Genomic DNA, 22,500 nt, shown 5'->3' on the forward strand with positions numbered 1-22,500 from the left:
CGCGACTTAGCACAGCGAAGCAACTTAGGTTATTGAATGAGTTTTCTGTGTTTGTACATGCACAACAGGGACGAGAGTGCGTGATGAGTAATGTTAAAAAGAAAGACCTGCAGGGAGAAACTAGTTACATATAAAGAAAGAATTCACGACAAGAAATATCATTCGCTTCCATTCATTACACCGCCACTCCCTCTCGCATCACACTTGTTTGTGCTTTCTTTCCTCTCTGTCCTCGCAGCTTCTCGCCCTTCAAAAGATTCTGGTCTCAAGGCGGGGCTTCCAGCCAACCACTCGCTTTCTTGTTGCCTTTCTTCCATCTTTTCTTCGCCTCACTAGCACAATCTCTCTCTCTCTCTCTCTCTCTCTCTCTCTCTCTCTCTCTCTCTCTCTCTCTCTCTCTCTCTCTCTCTCTCTCTCTCTAATCTACTCTCTTATTTTAATTAGTGTGTTACTTTAATTAACTGATTACACATGCAATGCAGTGAACTGTTTTAAGCCATTTGTAAAATTAAATCGAGCGCAAATTATTTTCCTCTCATATTCTATCCAGTCAGTGGAGCTCTCTACTTAGCCGACAGGAAAATTGACTAAATCATAAATAATGTTCATGAACCCGTGACGAGGATGATTCGAACACACTCAGCTACCAGTGACCGAAAGTAAATCTCCCTTAAGTCGCACCACCAGCAAGAAAGTGTTTGCCTGGAGCGTTCCTGGCGATGTGAACCCAAGAAAAAGGAACAGAGAGGTGAAAAAGCCAGAGAAAACTAACAGGCAAAATTCGCTCCACAAAATAAGTGAATACCTTTTAAGTCACATCCAGCAGCAAGAAAGTGTTTGTGCAAAGAGTTCCTGGTGATGTGAACCCAAGACAAGGGAACAAACAGAGAGAGAAATAAATAGAGAAAACTGAGGGACAAAATTCATTCCACAAAAATCAACATCTAATCTGGCCAAATTTGGCCAGAATTACCATACAGTCCTTGCTTCCTTCAAGTCTTTCTAAGTTTTCTCAGCCAGTCCCCTTCTTCCTTCCATATTCATTAGGAAAACAATCTTGCACTTTCAAAAAGCTTTACTCTCCTTCTTCCTCCCCTCCATCATCCTCTCATTTCTCTGTTTTTCCTTCCCTTCTCACTTTTAAACACAGTACAAGATCCTTCTCGTGTTGCCTTTTTCCTTTTAAATTTACTGATAATATACAGTACTTGTCTTATTAACGAGTACAACTAGAGCACAGGCCGGGGAGGCAGTAAATTATTGACTTTTCTGCACCAACGGCTTCTGCTTCTCTCCTGCGGGAACAATAAAGGTTAAACAAGTGGCCTCACCTGTCAAGAGGATGCGGCTGCTAGTCTTGGTAGCCATTTCCTGATACTGGGGGATGATCGCAGCTTCCTCTTGCTTATAACTCTTCCCTCACTCAGTCGGCGATGGATGGCGATGCTCTTTTCTATTTCCGATAACCAAGTAACCAATGCAGTTTATTATTCTAAGACTGAGTGCAGACAAGAGCCGCAGCTTCACCAGTTTTGTCAGTGGTGAGCCGCCCAGTGCTAAGGTGCTCCCTGCTGCCCTTGCCGACAGGGTGGCAAGGGCGGCGGCAGGGAGTGAGGGAGCGAGGCGGATCAGCGGCAGATGTAGTCCAGGTCTGTCGGAAGAGGAAAGAAGGATTACATGTCACTTGTTGCGTCAAGGAGTATATTAACTGTTCAGGCGCCCACGGGATTTGTCACTCATCCAACTCCACAATTTTTCTTCCTCATCTCTCTCTCTCTCTCTCTCTCTCTCTCTCTCTCTCTCTCTCTCTCTCTCTGCGTGTAACGTAACCAAATTAGTTTATATATAAGTCATTATTAATATTCTCATCCCACGAGAAAAACGTAATTTTTTCCCTTATGAGGAGTGAAGAACTCTACGGCGCTGTGTAACTCGAGTTCTCGCGATAAAATGAATAAATCAACAAACTTTACCTTTGGAATTATTTCCATCTGTCCTACCAACATTTGCTTTAAGTTAACAAGAGAGAGAGAGAGAGAGAGAGAGAGAGAGAGAGAGAGAGAGAGAGAGAGAGAGAGAGAGAGAGAGAGAGAGAGAGAGAGAGAGAGAGAGAGAGAGAGAGAGAGAGAGAGAGAGAGAGAGAGAGAGAGAGAGAGAGAGAGAGAGAGAGAGAGAGAGAGAGAGAGAGAGAGAGAGAGAGAGAGAATCTAATTGTAAAGACACTAAAAAGTGATGAAAGCTGTTAATGTCTGAACAAGAATCATTTGAAAAGACCAGATGGGAATGTGTAACATTTAATTCGTAATTGTTTTTAGCTTTCTTCGTTAACTTCCTAACTGTTTTAACCCATGCGTTATAGTGAGGCCTTAAATCGTCTTACATATATTTCTTTTCAGTCCTATGCAGTGTTTTAACCTACCTGTCATCCACTCAGGGTCATTCGTCTGTGATGTTATCGTTCTATAAAGAATATTTACCATCTGACTTGAATGTAATCTGTCAACGAAACATTTATACAAGAACTGCAGACATTACCGCCAACCGTTTGCTGTAATTCTCTCGCTCTCTCTCTCTCTCTCTCTGTGTGTGTGTGTGTGTGTGTGTGTGTGTGTGTGTGTGTGTGTGTGTGTGTGTTTCAGAATCTTGACCAACACAAGTATAAGTATCCGCAGTTTTCCAATACGAGTACAACATTACTATTCAGGCTACACACTGTTTCTTAATTCTTAATTTCGCTAGTTTCGTGATTACCCTGTGAAGTCAATCTGAGGCTTTTATATAATTCCGCCTCAAGTTTTCTCATATCAGCAGAATCACACACCACTCTGCGTGAAGCGAATCTTAATGAGCGCCTCTTCATCACCTCTCACTGCGAAGAAAATTTCTCTGTAACAACCTTCGATTGTTTAGACATTGATTTCTGTACTACGGTTTTTTTTTTTCCATAGTCATGTATCTGAAATAAAAAAAGTGTCTCTCTCTCTCTCTCTCTCTCTCTCTCTCTCTCTCTCTCTCTCTCTCTCTCTCTCTCTCTCTCTCTCTCTCTCTCTCTCTCTTCTTTTAATCTCTTACACAGTATTTTATACTTGCATTTTTCATCCCATTTGCTGTATATCAAAATGTGTAAGCCTTTTATTTTCTGCTTGCTTTAATAGCTTTTGTTTCGTATAGGCTCGCCGCTAACTGCAATTTGTCTTGGATAATTTATTTGTAATGATCTTGGCCATTAATAGTTGTTCAAATGTTGTCTCTCTCTCTCTCTCTCTCTCTCTCTCTCTCTCTCTCTCTCTCTCTCTCTCTCTCTCTCTCTCTCTCTCTCTCATCATTTCTGCACTACGGAGGAATCCCAGAAGTCAACGAGAAGCTCAGTGCAAACAATTACTTAGAGTGCCTTCAATGCAAGCAAAGGACGACTTCATAAGTAAAAGAGCTTTTGTCCTTACAAGCTCATCAACAGTAACATCCTCAAGCCTGTAGCTGCCTCATTAACATGCACGTCACTCTCATGACCTAACTAGCTTCAAGTGTCTCCCATAAGTATTGGCCTCCAAGTCGTCACACATCCTCATTTAAAGGTCTGTATTTTGGAACACTTCCTCCTCTCACCACGACTATTTTTAAAGGCTGCTGAAATTATTAGTCGATTTCTCGAGAGTGTTTCTCCAATAAATAATGCAGAAGTCTGGTTAGTCTGCCAATAAAACTTAAAAAAATACGCTTGTTACTTCAACTGGAACCTTCTGAATGTAGTGGAAGTGCGGCGCAGAAGTGTTTCAGAATACGGAACGAAGCGCCTTACTTTATCCATCTCGAGCCTTCTCAGTGTTCCCGGCAGTCGACGATTCCTGGAGAGGTTTGAATAATACAGCGTCGTATCAAGAGGCTGCAGATTAGCTAGTTTGGTTGTAAGAGTAAGAGCTTTCCCTACACCAGCCTAGTTACATACCTTGGATAAATTACTTTTATGTAAGAGGGGCACTGGCCTAGGACAACAGAATGAACGAAAAAAAGAAGAACAAGGAAAGCTCACTATGGTGCCAGACACGAAAAAAGGGGTCAAAAAGAAGGATAAGTGTCTTGAAACGCCGGCGAGGACTTTCTTTAGTTAGTGCGCTATTATTCCGTCCCACGCTTAGCTTGGCGCGTGTCGAAGCAGCACTGGGATGTCGGACTTTCAGCCCGTCCGGAAAGGCAGTCACAGTGGAACGAACTTCCCCAGCGTGAATATTTCTTCCTGTTTAGTGATGACCTGGTGCTTGTCTCCTTGTTCTTATTCTTGTTCTTGTTCTTCTTATTACCATTATTCCTTTTCTTTTTATTCGACTTTCTCTTTTTTTCTTATTCGTCGTCTTTTCCTTCTTCTTCTTCTTCTTCTACTATTTCTATTCTTCTTGTTATTGTTCTTCTCTCCCGCTTTTTTTTCTTTTTTCTTCCTTTTCTTTTTCTATTTTGTTTTCCTTATTGTTATCCTTGTTCTTCTTTTGTTCCTTCTTTAAGCTCAAGCTGCAGGCTCGAATCAAACCAACTGCATCATATTAACCCAGAGAACTTCTGCACCAAGGCAACATTTCTATTTTGTGGAGGTACTTATATTCGTATTGGTAACAGCACCAGCGTCGCACAGGTTGAGTGAGCGAGTGGACAAGCATTGTACAAGGAATAAACTGGAGAATGCGTAAACATAAAGCTCAGTAGGATTCGTAAAAGGCATGCAATCGTGAAATTCGGAGCAGTAATTGTGAGAAAGATATAAAAGTCTCAATTGGACGGCAAGGATAAAAGCAGAGTGAGTCTTTGCGTTTCCGAGAACTAAAGTGGAGAGTGCGTGACTAAACAGTGAAGTAGGGCAGTTAATAAGATAAAGGAATGCAATTATGAAATTCAGAATAGTAATTGTGAACAAAAAAATATCTGAATAGCACTGTCGCGGTTAGCATGTAGAACTACTATTTAAAAGATGTAAATAAACAGTTCAATTGCAGAATTCCTAATATTAAGGCTTGAAATTACGAAATTCAGAGCAATAGTTGCGAAAGAGAAAAAATCTAAATAGTACTGCAGGGAACGAGTAAAAATGACAGTTACGAGAGGGAACGTAATGAGAAGAATAGCCTTTGCCTCTTTCCCTTGTTCAGCCTTGGCCGTAACGTGTGGGCACAGCACGCCTGCCCCCGACACACACGAGAGGCGTATATACTCTCACTCTTCAGTGGGGCACACGAGAATCACGCAATGAGGCAGCATCTGGGCGAAGCGGGCATGGTGGAGAAGCTACACAGCCATGACAAGCGAATATTCCAATTATATGACATGTTTACCTATGTTTTAAATTAATGTGCTCCATGTGAAAGCAAAAACAAAAGTATAAGTAATAAGGAAAGGAAAACGACAAGGAAATAACTAGATAGAAGATTATAAATGCTACGTAGGATGAAGGATATTTACTCATGAACAAGAATGTCAGTACAGCACGCAATGGATCGGGGAGGAGGAGGACGAGAAAGAATACAAAAAAAATACAAAGGAAAAAAACAGACGACAACAGCCTTAGTAGATCTAACGAGGTTGTCTGTACGACTATACAACTACGGATTATATGAGTAAGAAGCAAAAGTAAAGGCAGTCATAGAGTGTGATAGGAAATGTTGAGAGAGAAACATGTTACTCTTATACTGTATCAAGGGAAAAAAATATTGCAGGAGCGTTAAGAGAGCAAAAAAAAAAAAAAAAAAAAAAAAAAATATATATATATATATATATATATATATATATATATATATATATATATATATATATATATATATATATATATATATATATATATATATATATATATATACAAGAGCGAAGTACGTTGGTTCAGGAGTTGAAATATGATGCTTATTTATCTAACCTATGTTTAAATGTTTCGGCCGTGACCTCCTTGAGACACTCCTTGTAGGTCATGTGTCTCAGTCGTGGGATCATCTTTGTGACTTTTCTTTGTACTCTCTCTCCACTTTGTCTTTTATCTTTCCTATAATGGAGTGACCAGACGTAGTATTCGGAGGAGGAGGAAGAGAAGGAGGAGGAGGGACGAGAAGAATCGTATCTCCCTCAAGCTAAAAGAAAGAGTATAAATTGCTCTAAAACACTCAAGAATGTATCCTCACCCTCTATTCTCTCTCTCTCTCTCTCTCTCTCTCTCTCTCTCTCTCTCTCTCTCTCTCTCTCTCTCTCTCTCTCTCCGCCTCGCCAGCCTGCGTTGTTCATTCATCTCTCCTCGCCGTGCCCATCGTTCGTACCCTTCCCTCTTACTGTCCTCCCCTTCACACTCCCATACTATTCCGCCCATACCCTGTCCCCTCCCCCCACGACACCGCGGGGCGGCAAGTGAATAATCTAATTAAGCGTGTGACTCAACAACATGTAGAGAGAGAGAGAGAGAGAGAGAGAGAGAGAGAGAGAGAGAGAGAGAGAGAGAGAGAGAGAGAGAGAGAGAGAGAGAGAGAGAGAGAGAGAGAGAGAGAGAGAGAGAGAGAGAGAGAGGAAACAACATTAACTAACTAAAGTGGAGCACAAGGAATAGACGCCGAGGCTCAAGACGCACTCGTTTGAGAGAGAGAGAGAGAGAGAGAGAGAGAGAGAGAGAGAGAGAGAGAGAGAGAGAGAGAGAGAGAGAGAGAGAGAGAGAGAGAGAGAGAGAGAGAGAGAGAGGGTACTGCGCCCACTACCACAGATCAGCTAGCATCAATGATCAGTCAGCAGCGCCTAGGTCAACACGTCACCATCACAGCCTATTGCGTAAGTTATTCCTGACGAGGGCAATTGAAGCTAAAATAAGATATCAGAGGGTGCCAAGCTGCTGCTGGTGGCTTCTCTGCGTGACCTTGAGAGAGAGAGAGAGAGAGAGAGAGAGAGAGAGAGAGAGAGAGAGAGAAGAGAGAGAGAGAGAGAGAGAGAGAGAGAGAGAGAGAGAGAGAGAGAGAGAGAGAGAGAGAGATTCGAAACAAACTCAAACAAAAGTACAAGGTACCTTAATATTTTATTCAATTAATATAACATTACTCTTAGTCGCCTCTGAATTATTGTCTTTCTTTTGTTCCCTTACTTGAGTCTATGGTCTCTCTCTCTCTCTCTCTCTCTCTCTCTCTCTCTCTCCTCTCTCTCTCTCCTCTCTCTCTCTCTCTCTCCCTTCTTCTTCCATTTTATACATTTTTCTTCTCTCTCATCTTCCTTGCTATCTTTCCTTCTTTCACATTTGTCTTTTACCTCTTGCTTCTGCGCTTCCTCTTCCTCCCTCCCCCTCCTCCTCCTTCTCCTTCTCATTCATCTTCGTTTCCCTACTTGCTGTTACAAAAGAAAACATTGTCTATAATCATTCAGAATTTTCCTTCGTGACCACCACCACCACCAGTGAGTCTCGGAGAAAAAAGAATATATGTTTGTGAATTCATTTTGGGATATATTATTTAAATTGTCCTAGTCACACACACACACACACACACACACACACACACACACACACACACACACACACACACACACACACACACACCCCATCACTATAGCCATTCCGTTCCTCACCAAACCACCACATCTCCATTACAGTACCCTTCAAATCCCCATCACCACCACCACCACCACCACCACCACCACCACCCTCTTGTCATGCCACTGCCCCATTCAGGCCTCACCACGCGACATTCAATTGCCTCTCTCGCCACAAGCTGCGTGAGCCTCCCAGCCCGCTCCTCCATTCGTTCCCCCTCCCTTCACTTTCTTTCTCCACAGCTCCTCGGTTCATATTTTTAGATACTTCGCTCTCTCATAAGGACCCATAAGGACTAATTTCATGCACCACGGAGATAATTGGGGAAGTTTTTAAAGATGGTTGCTTTTCGTTAATGATGTAGAATTCTTCTAAAACTATCACCGGGATCATAAACACTTCTTTGAAAACTCGAATTACTTCCAATGACGGCTATTAAAGATATAAGACATTGAAATGCTAAATAATACCGTCTCTTAACCTACTTATTGACACTTCTCTGCGTTAACTACATGATATTTAACCACACGCCAGTTCTCCGCGGTGCCACTCCTTCCCCTCACCCTCTCTAGCCTCCCGCATATACGTAAGAATGCCAGTTTGCTCCTTACACCTCGAGCCCTGTCACCACCTCACACCTGCCATGACTCTCGCACTGTCCTAACCGTCAACAATTCAGCCACGTCACACTTCCCCCTGCAAACCTCCCGCCACCTCTCACTGTGCCGCCCACACCCCCTCCCGGAGCCGCCACTCACCCGTGGACTTAAAACTACAAGCAAGGAAGCCACACGCTGCGACGTCAGTATAGGATTTTTCAGAACATAAAAAAAAATAAAAGGTGTAAGAAATCGTCAGGCTCACACGTGGCAGTCCCTATATATAACATGCTTACCTGTTCCCACCTGTCATCCTAATCTATAAATCTGCTTGATCTTTGAAAGCTCTCTATTGACTCGGCGCTAGCAATCTGATTACCGAGTCTATTCCATTCATCTGCTACTCTGTTTTGAAAATCAGTTATTTGTTTATTTCTTTTTTAATCCAAATTTATCAAGCTTGAACTCGATATTTTTGGCCATGAGGATTTTGATTGATGCCATCCTTGTTATATTCCTTATCACCTCTACTTGTATCAGATTCTACGCCTCTCTAAGGAAAGTACATTCAAAAGCTCCAGTCTCCTTTCATAAGGTATATTTCTCATCTTCTCTCCCTTTTTAGTAATTTTTCTCTATATTATGAAATTCTATTAGATCTACGCATATCCTTCCTCTAATATAGGGACCAGTGCTGCTCAGTATAATGGAGATATAACTCTAATATTACTTCGGGACTTTTAATTTTAACGCTTCTGAAGATGAATCCTAAATCACTGTTTGCTTTATTTCTGGCTTCGATGCATCGTTTTCTTTGACGTAAAACAGAGCTAACTATAACTCCTCAATCTTTTTCGCCCTCTGATCTTACTAGAACTCCGTTCTTTATTGTGTACCCATGATGTACAATTATTTCCTCTATCTACGCTAAGTGCTTTGCATTTGCTAATATTAAATTGCATTTGCGAATTATTTGTACATTAATTCTTCTTATTTAAGTTTGTCTGTAAGGCCGTTGCATTAGGAACCGACCTCATTAACTCACCTATCTTCGTGTCGTTCACAAATTTACTAATATCGCTACTAATGCTATCGTCGAGATAATTAAAGTACATTAAAAAATAATAGTGATCTTAAAACTAATCCCTGAGGCATCCCACTAATTACTTGTCCTCACTCAGAGTCAGAGCCATCAAATGTAACTCCCCGTCGCCTGTCGCTTAACCACAATCTTATCCAGCCTAAAACTTTTCCATCTATCCATTTTTTTCATTCTTCTATTCTTCAGATGGTTATTGGGGTTATTGGTTTCACGCAGCAGGCACAAGAGCAGACAATGTATTGCGACACATTTGTAACCGACTGCCTCTAATCTCGCAGGAAGTAATGGCCGGGGGAGTTTTACGCGCCTTGGCAATAATGTATAAAGTGAGATAGATGGTGGTGCATTATTTATTTCCAGATCATTCATTCAAACTCCACTGCCTCCTGTCTCCGGGAAGGCAATGTCCGGGGTAATAGTCTTAAGGTGAGATATTTGCGTGTGTGTGCGTGCGTGCATACATACATATGTGCGTGCGGCTGTGGCTGTCTGGGTGTTTGCAGGTTGGAAATATATAGAAGTGTCCACGTATATTTGTCTGGCTTGTGTAATTGGAGTTGTATTCTATGAGCGTGTATGCTTGCATGATTTTATGTGGTAATGGGCGAGGTGACTGCCTTGCGCACCTGAGCAATAATGTATTTGGTGAGACATTTATTTCCTTGCTCTTTATTCAGACTCCCACCAATGTCTAAGAAAACTACGATAAAGACGAAATCTTTTGCAGAACACTTGCAAACACCCAGTCCATATATAATGACTTAAGGTTGAACATTTGGTACATGCGAGAGTGCGGTGTTACTTCTGCTGTGTTCAATGATGAGTGATGGACGTTACGTGTTTGTTCGTATCCGGGTTTGTTTTACCTACGTTTCATCAGCTTGAATTGCACATATGAAGTTTTTCTTGCATGGAGCTTTGTGAAGGTATGTTAGTAATTCTGTTAAGTGGCAAAAAAAGTACTTTTATTAATAATATTGCATTTGTTGAATAATTTTACTGATACGTCTCCAGGTCAATAAACTATATAAGTCAATCTATCTATGATTATATTTCGGAACATGAAATATGCAAAGTCTCCATTTCAGTTGTATCGAGTTAACAATTGACTACTATCACAGTGACAACTCTGTATGTTGCTTCATGTGAGTAACCCAAGCCTGCGTTAGCGGGAGGCCGCGGCCCCGTTTTGTATCGTAAACACAGAACCAGGTGTTGCCGGCTTGAATGAATGAAAGCCCACGCTCAGACTTTCATAATTTTTAGCTTAAAACACAAGGTTTGCAACTCAACAACTCAACTTCCCCGCTCGGCTTCGCGTGCCTTGGGATCGTATTCTGAAACACTCTGCGCTGCACTATTACATTCAAAAGGCTTTAGTCGAGGTTACACGTATTTTCAAGTGTTTTATGCTTCTTATGACAGATTAACAAAGCCTTTACCCTATTAATAGGAGAAGTACTCTTGAAAATCCGGCTAATCATCTCTGTGGCATTTGAAAACAGTCGTGGTGAGAGAGCAAAGCGCTTCAGAGTACAGGCCTTGCTTCAAACACTCGGGATTCGAACTCTATATAGTAACTCCCACTGATTTATTGGGGGTTATTCTTCTCAGTGGTAATTAAAGTAAGATCAGGTACATCACACAAGTTAGCGCCGCGGAAAAGGAAAAATAATGACGTGAACCATTAAGAACTTCTAACAATATCCATTAAGCCTGAAGCAACTGCACCATGACTATTCAGAAAATTTATTACATTGCATCTCGTTATAAAAACTTGACAAGTCTATTGCATATTGAAGAAAAACGCGAAAGAAACCTTTTAACCGGCATGTTGTGCTGTCTCTCTCTCTCTCTCTCTCTCTCTCTCTCTCTCTCTCTCTCTCTCTCTCTCTCTCTCTCTCTCTTGCTTGTTAGGGATCCCGCCAAATCATCCTTGCCTTCACCCTGTTTCCCTACCATTGTGGGGATCTGGAATCTTTCACACAGTGCTGCACTCATCCTAAGGAGTACTGTATTAGAGGCTGTGTTTTAAAGTGTGATAATTATAGTAAGTTTTAAGAGGCTCATAATAGGGATGAGGAATAAGAGAACATTAAATTCATATATTATGACTATTGGTGTGGAAGTGTTTGTCTGTTTGTTTGTATGTATGTCTGACACTCTCCTCCCTCCCTCCCTCTGTCTAATACAAAAGAGGTTACTAGTCTGTCTTAGTCACCCTCACGCCTCTGCCAATGTGTCCCTCTAAAATCTAAATTATTACTGAGGCATCCCACTGCTTGAAGGTCCTGCTCTGGAGTCTTGAGAAGGTCTTGCTACTCACTGCTGTGAGTGGGTTCGCTAATCTTGACATGATCCTACTCTTCCTATTCTCTTTTCCCGTCCAGCCCGTCAGTTACTCTACCACACACTTTGCTGCCTCTGATACAGAGCTCGAGGTTAGAAAGTGCAGTTTCAGAACGAAGATGAAGATCAGGATTGAAGTACACATTTTTAAAGCGACGTTTCGGAAACTACATGTTCCATCATCAGGCCTAACACGGGGAAAAACATTCCTTTTTTTTCATTTCGAATGTTTTTCTCTTTTTTCGTTTTTTAGGTCTGATGACGGAACGTGTAGATAACGAAACGTCACTTTAAGGATTTTAGTTGCTTTTGACATTTTGTATAGCTGTCCTATATGACAGTGATGTTGCGGCGCCTAACTTTTTTATATTTTTTAAATTTACATCACTCCAGCCCTTCACCTTCTTACTGCATGGCTGGCAGCGTGTACGGTTATCTGCATGGTTGTTGTATGTCTGTGGCGGCCCTTTCAACATAATGACATAAGAAAATAGGGGAAGCTGCAACAAGACGTCAGGCATACACCCGGCAGTCTCTCCATAAAACTTGCCTGCCTGTATCCACTTATCATCCTCATCCATAAATTTATCCAGTCTTCTGGCGGAATTATGGGTGAACTGAACCATAGAAAGTCTATCGGCCGGTGTTATAATGTAAATGTTTTCACTGAGGCTTTTTGGTATTACTGCTTCGTGCACTTAGGGTTCGACATCCATGGTGGTACCTTTAAACGTTTTGTTCTCCCATAACGAATATTTCTTAAAAACACAGACACGACTAGTCAAGTTCTCATGTGTATTATTCCCACTGACGGTGCGGAATCCTTGTTAAACTATCAGTATAATCATGGAAACACTCTTTAAATCCATAAAGACTCCTATCAAGACCTTTTAAAAGTATTCCACATACGATTTAAGATTTAAGATTTAAGAATATAAACACAAGTGACTGCCGTGAGTTTGTACGGTAGTTCAGTTTCAACTATATAAGGACGAGATACTAACTACTTTACTGCACAAATACGCCTCCGCATGTTGCTATCTTCACTTCACCCAGTGCACCACGAGTTATGACAATCGGAGATTTCAGGAATAACTTGGGGCCAACAAACATCAGGGCTTTGTTCCTCTTTCACACAGCGTTTCTCACACCCTTCACGCGCTCGCTGGCACGATACACATCACGCCAGGCTGCGTGTCACGAGGCGCCACACACTGGCTATCACTCGCAGGGCTGCCTTGTGGTTTGAGGTAATTAGGATCTTATTGCAACTTAATGAACGTGCTGTTTGAAGTCTTGCATCAAACGAAAGTTCTGATGAAATTTTGAATGAGGATAAATATTCTCACCCTGCAATATCAAAAGAAAACATTTCCCCCTTCCACCTGAGATAAGCAAGCACGTATGGTATTGCCTGCTATGATATCTATTCTCAATAAAGGCATCGCAACATGTGCCAAATGTTTGGAACGCAAAATGCCTCTCTCTCTCTCTCTCTCTCTCTCTCTCTCTCTCTCTCTCTCTCTCTCTCTCTCTCTCTCTCTCTCTCTCTCTCTCTCTAGGCAGCTTTAGAAGAATATTAGATAAGTTAATGGTTAGGGTAGATAAGATGCTACAAATTATAGATATGCATCCTTTATACAGAGACTGCCAAATGTAGACCTGATGGTTATTTCGCAGCTTCCTTCTCTCTCTCTCTCTCTCTCTCTCTCTCTCTCTCTCTCTCTCTCTCTCTCTCTCTCTCTCTCTCTCTCTACTCTACTTGCTCTCACACTGATCACCTGACGCTCTTTAAATAGACCTTAACACACAATAAGATCAACAGGTTCGTCAGTTCTCTACCTGTAAAAGCATCATAACATTTTTCGAAGCACTGCCAAAGTCACACAAGTCACTGCCGTCCTTTCATCACTGGTATTGGTAACTTTGTGGTTCACGTTAAAGAGAGGGAGGAATTAGTGTCTGCTGGATCAGAGAGAGAGAGAGAGAGAGAGAGAGAGAGAGAGAGAGAGAGAGAGAGAGAGAGAGAGAGAGAGAGAGAGAGAGAGAGAGAGAGAGAGAGAGAGAGAGAGAGAGAGAGAGAGAGAGAGAGAAGTAAGCACGTTCCCTTTATATTCTCTTAGTGATGATGCCATATTTTCAGATTTCGATATGAATCACCACTACCACATCGCCACAACTACCACCACCAACAACAACTACAACACCGTCTCTGCCACCACTGCCACCACTAACAATACCACTTCATCACCACCACCATTACCACCACCACCACCATCACATCAGTAGTATACGGTATGTCCTTTCCGCATGGTCACCTGGAAATACCCTTGGATCGTAAACTGCCCTGTCCGTTATAGTGATATAAACGTTTCCGATATGGCACTGATCGGTGATTGTCTGTTTATGCCCCAGCACACACACACACACACACACACACATCCAGTGGTCTATAAAGGTTTAGAATAATACGTATCTGACTTGATTTCATTCCCTCCATTGGTAAACTCTGGAACTCTCTACCTGTTTTTTTTCTTTTTTATCTCCTCTCTATGTTCAGAACCGTTTCAAGGGAAGTAGTACCAAGACATGTCTGGAACTCAATTAGTTAACTTTTTATTAATTTTTTTTTTTCACTTTCTGGGAGCGGCACGTTAAACAGCCTTTCCTCCATTCCACCTTATTTCTTCTTTTTTTTTTTTTTCGTCAGTCTCCTTCATCCGTAAGGAAAAAAAATAATAAAGATAAAATGCATACACCCATGCAAATACAATGACACACGGCCACCATACTATTGTCCATATTCAGAAACGCATGGCTCTCTCATCACGCCATCTTTTCAAAGTCCAACAGAGATGACTAACCGGATTCTCAAAAGTGTTTCTCCTGCTATCTTATGTAGAAATCTTGTTAATCTGTTACTAGAATAGGCACTTAAAAACCCGTGCCACTTCAACCAGAGCCCATTGGAAGTAGTCGAGTTTTGGGCAGCAATGTCTCAGAATATGGTTCCTTGTCTAGCACATCACGAATGGAAAGACCTCTTTTTAACTACGTCGCTGAGTCTTGCCTTAGCGACGCAGCGAGACACGAAACTCCATTGTCCTGAGTAGACTAAGCTTCATCCAAAGGGGCAGTAATCAGGATAGGACAAGAAATATGTTCAAGCGTGATAAATATAAACAAAAAAAGAGAAAAAAAAAGAGATAGCTACGAATAAATTCTCAAAAAATAGTGATAGATGACTGGAATAGACTCCATAATCAAGTTGTTAGTGCGGAGTCATTAGGGAATTTCAAAGGAAGATTAGGTAAAATGACGGACGGTATTAGGAAACTGCACCAATCAAGCCGTGATCAAAGCTGAATCACTTAGGCCCATGTGCTTAAAGTTTTTGCTCCCATAGAGACAATTGTTAAAAGCCACAGAGATGATTAGATTAGTATGATTCCCATTGATGATTTAACGTTTGATGAGGCAGAATTATGGTCAAACTGCCACGGCAATATTCCCATAAGCTAAGAAAGGACCGTCGCTACAGGGCAGACACGTAATGAGAATGGAAGTACAGGAGAGAGCAAGGAAAATATCATGAGGGACAAAAACTTCGATGAACAAATAATAAAAACAAGCATAGATGCGGAGGCTCATGGGCGCACATTCCGGAACACTTTTGCTCGCAGCTCTATTTTCAAGAGCCTCTAGTTGAAGTGACATGGGTTTTTAAGTTTCCTCCTCTTTTTTACGGATCCAATGACAAATTAACAAGATTTCAATATTACTGATACGAGAAACACTCTTGAGAACCCGGCTAATTATCTATGTGACTTTTGAAAATAGTCATGGTAAAAGAGCAAAGCGTTTCAGAATGCGGGACATGGTCAGCCTCATTCAAAAGGTGCCTTTATGCTAAAATAGTATTTAATGCTGACGTCAGTGGTTTGTGTTGCTCTTTCGGTATGACTCACAAAATTAGATAAATGCCGACGTAATTAATTTTATGAGGCACAATTGTAGCATGCTCAGCAATTGTGAGTGGAAAATGAACACATTATGTGTTTTCTTTTCATCTGCGACAGTAAGAGAAGTTTTCATGCTCGTCAGGAATTTCTGCAGACTGGACTAGACGTCACCGTCAGGAGATACAATGGACAGTGAAAGTGGAATGACGTTGTCTTGGCCTGACTGACCGCTGGGTTTCTAAATAGCACTAAATAAGGTTGCTTCATCATTCTTGGACATAAACCATGAGACTACTTAAATTCCAAAGTGGAGCACATTCTAACTCCTTTTGTGGAGATCTCCATTCTTGGAGACTTCAAAGTTCACCACCTGCTTTGTCTATCCTCTCCCTTCACTGACCATTCTAGTGAACCATCTTTTAACTTTGCTATCCTCTATGACCTGGAGCAACCGGTGCAACACCCTACTCGTATTCCTGACCGTCTTGGTGATACGCCCAACATTCTTGACCTTTTCCTCACCTCTAATCCTTCTGCTTATGCTGTTACCCTATCTTCTCCGTTGGGCTCCTCCGATCAAAATCCATCTGTATCTTGTCCTATCGCTCCAATCCCTCCTCAAAATCCTCCAAAGCGGAGATGCCTCTGGCGTGTTGTCTCTGCTAGTTGGGGAACTTGAGGAGGTATTATGCTGAATTTTCTTGGAAAGACTAATGCTTCTTTGTCAGAGAGCCGTCACTGCGTGCTGAACACATAACAGAGGTGATAGTGTCTGACATGGAGGCGTTCGTTCCTCACTCTTTTTCTCGATCTAAACATTCCAAACCTTGGTTTAACACAGCCTGTTCTCGTGCTATACATGATAAAGAGATGGCCCACAAAAGGTACTTGAGCCTTCCATCACCTGAATCTATTGCGCTTTATATATCTGCCCGGAATCACGCCAAGTAGCCAAAAACTCCTTCATTAATAGAAAATGTCAAAATCGTTCAAGGTCTAACTCCACTCGAGATTTCTGGCACCTAGCCAAAAAGATCTCCAAAAAACTTTGCTTCATCCTCTTTCCCTTCTTTATTTTGACCTGATGGCACCACTGTCATCTCATCTATTGCTGAAGGTGAACTCTTCGCTCAAAACCTTGCTAAAATTCTACCTTGGATGATTAAGGGCTTGTTCCTCCTTCTCCTGCCTCCGACTACTTCATGCCGTCCATTAATATCCCTCGCTGTGATGTTTGCCATGCCCTCGCTGGCCTTAACCCTCTGAAGGTTTATTGACCTATTGTTCTCCGAAACTGTGCCTCCGTGTTTGTACCTTGCCTAGTCAAATTCTTCCAACTCTGTTTATTAAGACCTACCTTTACTTCTTGTTGGGAGTTTGCCTATATTCAGCCTGTTGTAATCCCTCAAACTACCGTCCTATTGCTTTAATTTCCTGTCTATCTAAAGTTGAATCTATCCTCAATAGGAAGATTCTTAAACATCTATCACTTCACAACCTTCTATCTGATTGCCAGTATGGGTTCTGTCGAGGCCATTCTATTGGTGATCTTCTGGCTTTCCTTACTGAGTCTTGGTCATCCTCTTTTTGGGATTTTGGTGGGACTTTTGCTGTTGCCTTAGAACATAAGAAGAACATACGAAGTAAGGGAAGCTGCAAGAAGCGACCAGGCTTACACGTGGCAGTCCCTGTTAGACATATCAGAAGAATTTGGTAGAGTCTGAAATAAAGTTTTGATTTCCAAACTACAATCCTACGGCTTCTATCCTTCTCTCTGTAACTTCATCTCAAGGTATCCTTTCTGACCGTTCTATTGCTGCTGTGGCAGACATTCACTGTTCTAAATCTATTGGCAGTGGTATTCCTCAGGGTTTTGTCCTGTCACCGACTCTCTTCCTATTATTCATCAATGATCTTCTAAACCAAACTTCTTGTTCTATCTACTCCTACGCTGATGATACCAACCTGCACTTTTCCACGTCTTTTCATAGACGTCCAACAGTTCAGAAAGTAAATAGTTCATGCAGGGAAGTCACAGAACGCCTGACTTCTGATCTCTTTAAAATTTCTGATTTGGGGTAGAGCAAACTTAGTATTATTCAATGCCTCAAAAACTCAATTCCTCCATCTATCAACTCGAAACAACCTTCCAGACAACCCTCGAATATACTATCTTATTCTTCATGAAACGCTGAAATTCAGGTCTCGGGGAAAACTGAATGTTTCTCTATTTGCAACTTAAACATTCACAGTTCTGGGGTCACACCCACTGTCCATCTCACTCTTGACCTGTCCTCTTCCTTTTTTTTTTTACTTTCCCTGGTCACACACTACAAGAGAAATATCAGAAAATATCCGGTTGTAAAGTGAGGGCGTCTAAATCCCTTTTCTAAATCACTGTTAACTTATTGATAAGCAAGTAATGGATAACCGGGGTAACTTGCTAGTTTATTGATTTTTCGCTCCCATAAAATAGTTAGCAAGAAAAGTTTCTAAAAGCTTAGTCAGTCAAGTTCATGAGGTGTCTTGATATTTCGCTTGTGAAATCCTAAAGTCGTAAGAAGGGGGAAAAACAGAAAAAAAAAAAAAGGCAGACAGAGTCTTCCAGAGTTTACAAGTGAAAATGATGAAAAAGTGAAGATGCTGCTGAGCTGATATCACACTACTAGTAATGTTTGGCAAAAATGTTGTACTTTGCGTGCTGTGAAGCTCGTGTGGTGGAAGTGAGGTCCAGTTACAGAGTTAAAGCAATGAAACCGACCCTGTCAATCTGTTTAGCCGCCTACATAACACCGTAGGGGACAGACGGTTGTCTAATGTCGAAGCGTAAAGCAATTATTCCCAGAGGAATGATCTAATCCCACGTTAATAAATAGGAGTCTTATTACTGAACTACAATATAACCCTTACCTTAGTTAGTTCTAACAGTCTCATCTGCCCTCAGTCTCACGTATTCTAATCTTCATTTGACCTTAATGGTTTGGTTTTAACGACCGCATTGCAAACCCTGGGAGCACTGCATAGAGAGACACCGTGCGCAAATACATATTCTATAATTCATCCCCAGGAGTTTCATTACACCCGCTGTCAGTGCGGTGTTCCACGAGACGCGTGGCATTGGCGCCGTCTTGTTTCAGACAGTGTAAGGGATAGACTCCTTCGCTGCCTTTTTCGCAGGTTGTGGCATGCTTCCAAATCTCTTCACAGGGAAAGAAAAGAAAAAAAAGAAAAGAAAGAATATATATGGAAAACGTTTATGGGTGATTAGACTTGAAAACTTGTCATGATCACACAAGTCACTCAGTGACCAGGGAATGAGCTCCTGGGAACCTCTTTGTGGTGATTGTAGCATTTCTGTCGCTCAGCAGTTTATATATATATATATATATATATATATATATATATATATATATATATATATATATATATATATATATATATATATATATATATATATATATATATATATATATATATATATATATATATATATATATATATATATATATATATATATATATAAAAGAGTTTAAAGATATCACAACCACAAAATGAACGTGATTTATCCTTGAAATAAATAGAAAACATTAAAACCCTAAAAAGACAACTGCTCCATCAACTCCACAACTGTAAAGAAGAAGGAAAAAAGCGAATATAATAACTTTAATATCATTCGTCTGTTGCTCTGTACGGCTGCCAGCGTACGTAACGCGGTCAATGCTCTCACGAGAAACGCATACAGAATATAAAATACTTGGTTAAAGATATGCGGATTAAAACCGGTTGTCATGTTCACGTGATGAGAGAATAGAGGAGGTCGTGGAGTGTGGCAGAGAGTGAGGAGGGTCGAAGCAAGCTGTTGGTGCAGAGCCGTCACGAAAGAACCAAACTTTTCCAAACACTAATCAATGAAGCGATAATACCTTACATTAAGGTCCAAACTCAGAAACACTTTGTTCTCTCACCACGGCTATTTTCAAAGGCCAAAGAGATGATTACCTGGTTCTCAAGAATGCTTCTCTTATAAATAATGTAGAAATTGTTAATATTTCACAAAAAGAAAAAAAAAACATCCTTTAAACCCCATGTCACCTCAGCTAGATCTTTTGTGGAGATAAAGGCAGAAGTGTTTCACAATATGGTCCTAAGACACACTTCCTTCCTGAACACCACCACCATCACAGCCTTCACCACTACAACGATAACCATCATTGACTTCTCTTCTCCCTCTCCTCTTCTTCCCTTCCTCCTCGCTCTTCTCTCCCCTTGCTCTTGCGCCGCCGCCAACCTGGGCGAGTGCCAGGAAGGTTAGCACTGTCTTCCCCAGAATTAGACTCGTGTGTCCCATCCCTATCTATCGGAGAGTCCAGACTCAATGCCGCCTCGTGTGTGTGTGTGTGTGTGTGTGTGTGTGTGTGTGTGTGTGTGTGTGTGTGTGTGTGTGTGTGTGTGTGTGTGTGTGTGTGTGTGTGTGTGTGTGTGTGTGTGTGTGTGTGTGTATCGCCGGTTTCCAGTAGCTGTTTTCTTACTTTTGTACTCATCCATGTAACCACTTCATTAAAACAATAATATAACAATAGATCATCAACCGCTTTACTTAACAACTTTTACACTCAGAGATCACTTGAACCAGACTGGCATCACAGCACTGACACAAGCACCTGCCTCACACAACATAGCATGCCTCTATAACCACCCCGAAGGACTGTCACTAATATTATACCGGCGTTGGCTGCACCTAATAATGAGAGAGCCGTGATATCACAGTCTCTTCCGGAATCTACACTGTAAAAATTACGTGCATTTTTCTCCCTCCATCACGCCCTCGGGTTCACGCCTCCGTCTTTGTGATGGTTACGACGACAAGAGAGTTTATAGATTCATATTTTTCTCGTCCATTTTATTTTAGTTGATTTAAAGCAAACGATATACAAAGAAGGTGATGTGTGTGTGTGTGTGTGTGTGTGTGTGTGTGTGTGTGTGTGTGTGTGTGTGTGTGTGTGTGTGTGTGTGTGTGTGTGTGTGTGTGTGTGTGTGTGTGTGTGTGTGTGTGTGTGTGTGTTCTGATACGTGTAACCCTCCTCTTCTACACACACACACCCACACACACGGTCTCTACAATAATGCTCCGAGGACGCCACGGAGCCGCGAGCCACAGGATAGAGTCCTGATACCGTGATTCTAAGGAAGAGGATCCCCCTTATTACGGCCATGACAACCTGTTTTTCTGTGTTGGTGTGGGCGAACCGCGGCGTTGCTGGGATTGAAAACGACCTTATTAAGAAGCAACAAAAGAACTATACACAGAATTTCTCTCTCTCTCTCTCTCTCTCTCTCTCTCTCTCTCTCTCTCTCTCTCTCTCTCTCTCTCTCTCTCTCTCTCTCTCTCTCTCTCTCGTTGTATTTCTCGGAAGGAATGAAGAGGAAGTGCAGGATATCATACAAAGTTTGGGGTGGTGACCCATGACAAAATGGCGTCTTTCATCTGTTTGTTTCCACTCGCCAGACTCACGCCGAGAACTGCCTCAAACTTCCCCGCCCTGGAGTTCCCCGCTGCAGTTTTATTCGCGGGAAAAACGTCACCCAAGGCGGCGGTTTGCTGTGAGTGGGTCGCGTTGGCACGAATCTGCTGAAAAAGTGAGCTTGAAAATGTGTGACCCTACCGTGTGCTTGCGTGTGTGCTTCTGGTGACGTCAAATGTGTGTGTGTGTGTGTGTGTGTGTGTGTGTGTGTGTGTGTGTGTGTGTGTGTGTGTGTGTGTGTGTGTGTGTGTGTGTGTGTGTGTGTGTGTGTGTGTGTTGACTCATGTCCATATATGTATGTATGTATGTAGGTGCAGCGAGGCTCCGGTGAATCGCTCGCTGGTCGATCACGGTCAGGAAGGTTAATAGCAGCAGTGATCCCTAATCTTAGTTCTCATTATGGTTGCAAATCATTCCATTAGTGTGTGTGTGTGTGTGTGTGTGTGTGTGTGTGTGTGTGTGTGTGTGTGTGTGTGTGTGTGTGTGTGTGTGTGTGTGTGTGTGTGTGTGTGTGTGTGTGTGTGTGTGTGTGTGTGTGTGTGTGTGTGTGTGTGTGTGTTGATGGGTGGGTGAGAGGCATGTAGAGATGTTCAATATCAACAATTAAAGTCATAAACATGAACTTCTCAATTGTTTTCCTATTAACTCTTCCTTAACAAGTTGTCTATTTTTTTTTTTTATCACCTGTGCAGTTTTCCCCTATTCCTCCTCCTCCTCTTCCTCCTCCTCCTCCTCCTCCTCCTCCTCCTCCTCCTCATTCTCATCCCCCTTCCCATCATCATCCTATTCCTCCTCCTACTTTTCCTCATCATCGACGTTTTCCTTGTCTTGCTTTTCCATCAAACAATTTTCTCACCCCGGAGAGAAACACGTACAAATCTCTGTTAACTCCTCGCCAGCACTCATTTTTCATTTCCACAAATTAGCATCATCTTTCCGAGTCTTGACCTGTGGGAGTGGAGAATTCTGAAGACCCTGTTCTGTTATATATAAGCCAGGGAAGAACACACAGATAAAACTGACAATCTCACCCATGTAAAGGACTCGGGAATTACTTTGGAGGACGTGGAAGTTATTGCTAGTTAATGGTGAGTTAATGTATTGAATAACTGCTGCTGAAGGTTTCATTTGTGATTAATTATGCAGAGTTCCATAGAGTATCCACTGTTCAATATGTGCATCCAGGGATTATAGTCAAAATCACTACATCATTTTGTGCCGCACTAAAACAGTAAAATTCTACTTCATACTAGGGGCCTCCAATGGTACTCGTAGAAAATATTAATGATTACTATTATCGAGTTATATGTTTAAATTACGAGTGTGGGGCGTACAATGCTCGTACTTGTTAGTGGTTAGTATTTGCAGTGAATGTTATCATTACGAGTATTACCACTTTTACTGTTGCTGGTATTAATGTTGTTAATATCGGTCC

At 41.7% G+C, this 22,500-nt stretch overlaps 1 protein-coding gene across 2 annotated transcripts in view; it reads right to left on the reverse strand.

Annotated features, from left to right (window-relative positions):
- The window catches only part of LOC135091076 (G-protein coupled receptor GRL101-like), a 214,069-nt gene that overhangs the window by 86,544 nt on the left and 105,025 nt on the right, over positions 1-22,500 (reverse strand). For both annotated transcript variants that reach the window (XM_063988443.1, XM_063988452.1), the window contains exon 4: positions 1,332-1,651. The gene's annotated coding sequence lies outside the window, so the exon portion shown is untranslated. The remainder of the gene's footprint in view (positions 1-1,331; positions 1,652-22,500) is intronic.

The sequence above is a fragment of the Scylla paramamosain genome, chromosome 3 (assembly GCF_035594125.1).
Source record: "Scylla paramamosain isolate STU-SP2022 chromosome 3, ASM3559412v1, whole genome shotgun sequence".
Taxonomy (NCBI): domain Eukaryota; kingdom Metazoa; phylum Arthropoda; class Malacostraca; order Decapoda; family Portunidae; genus Scylla; species Scylla paramamosain.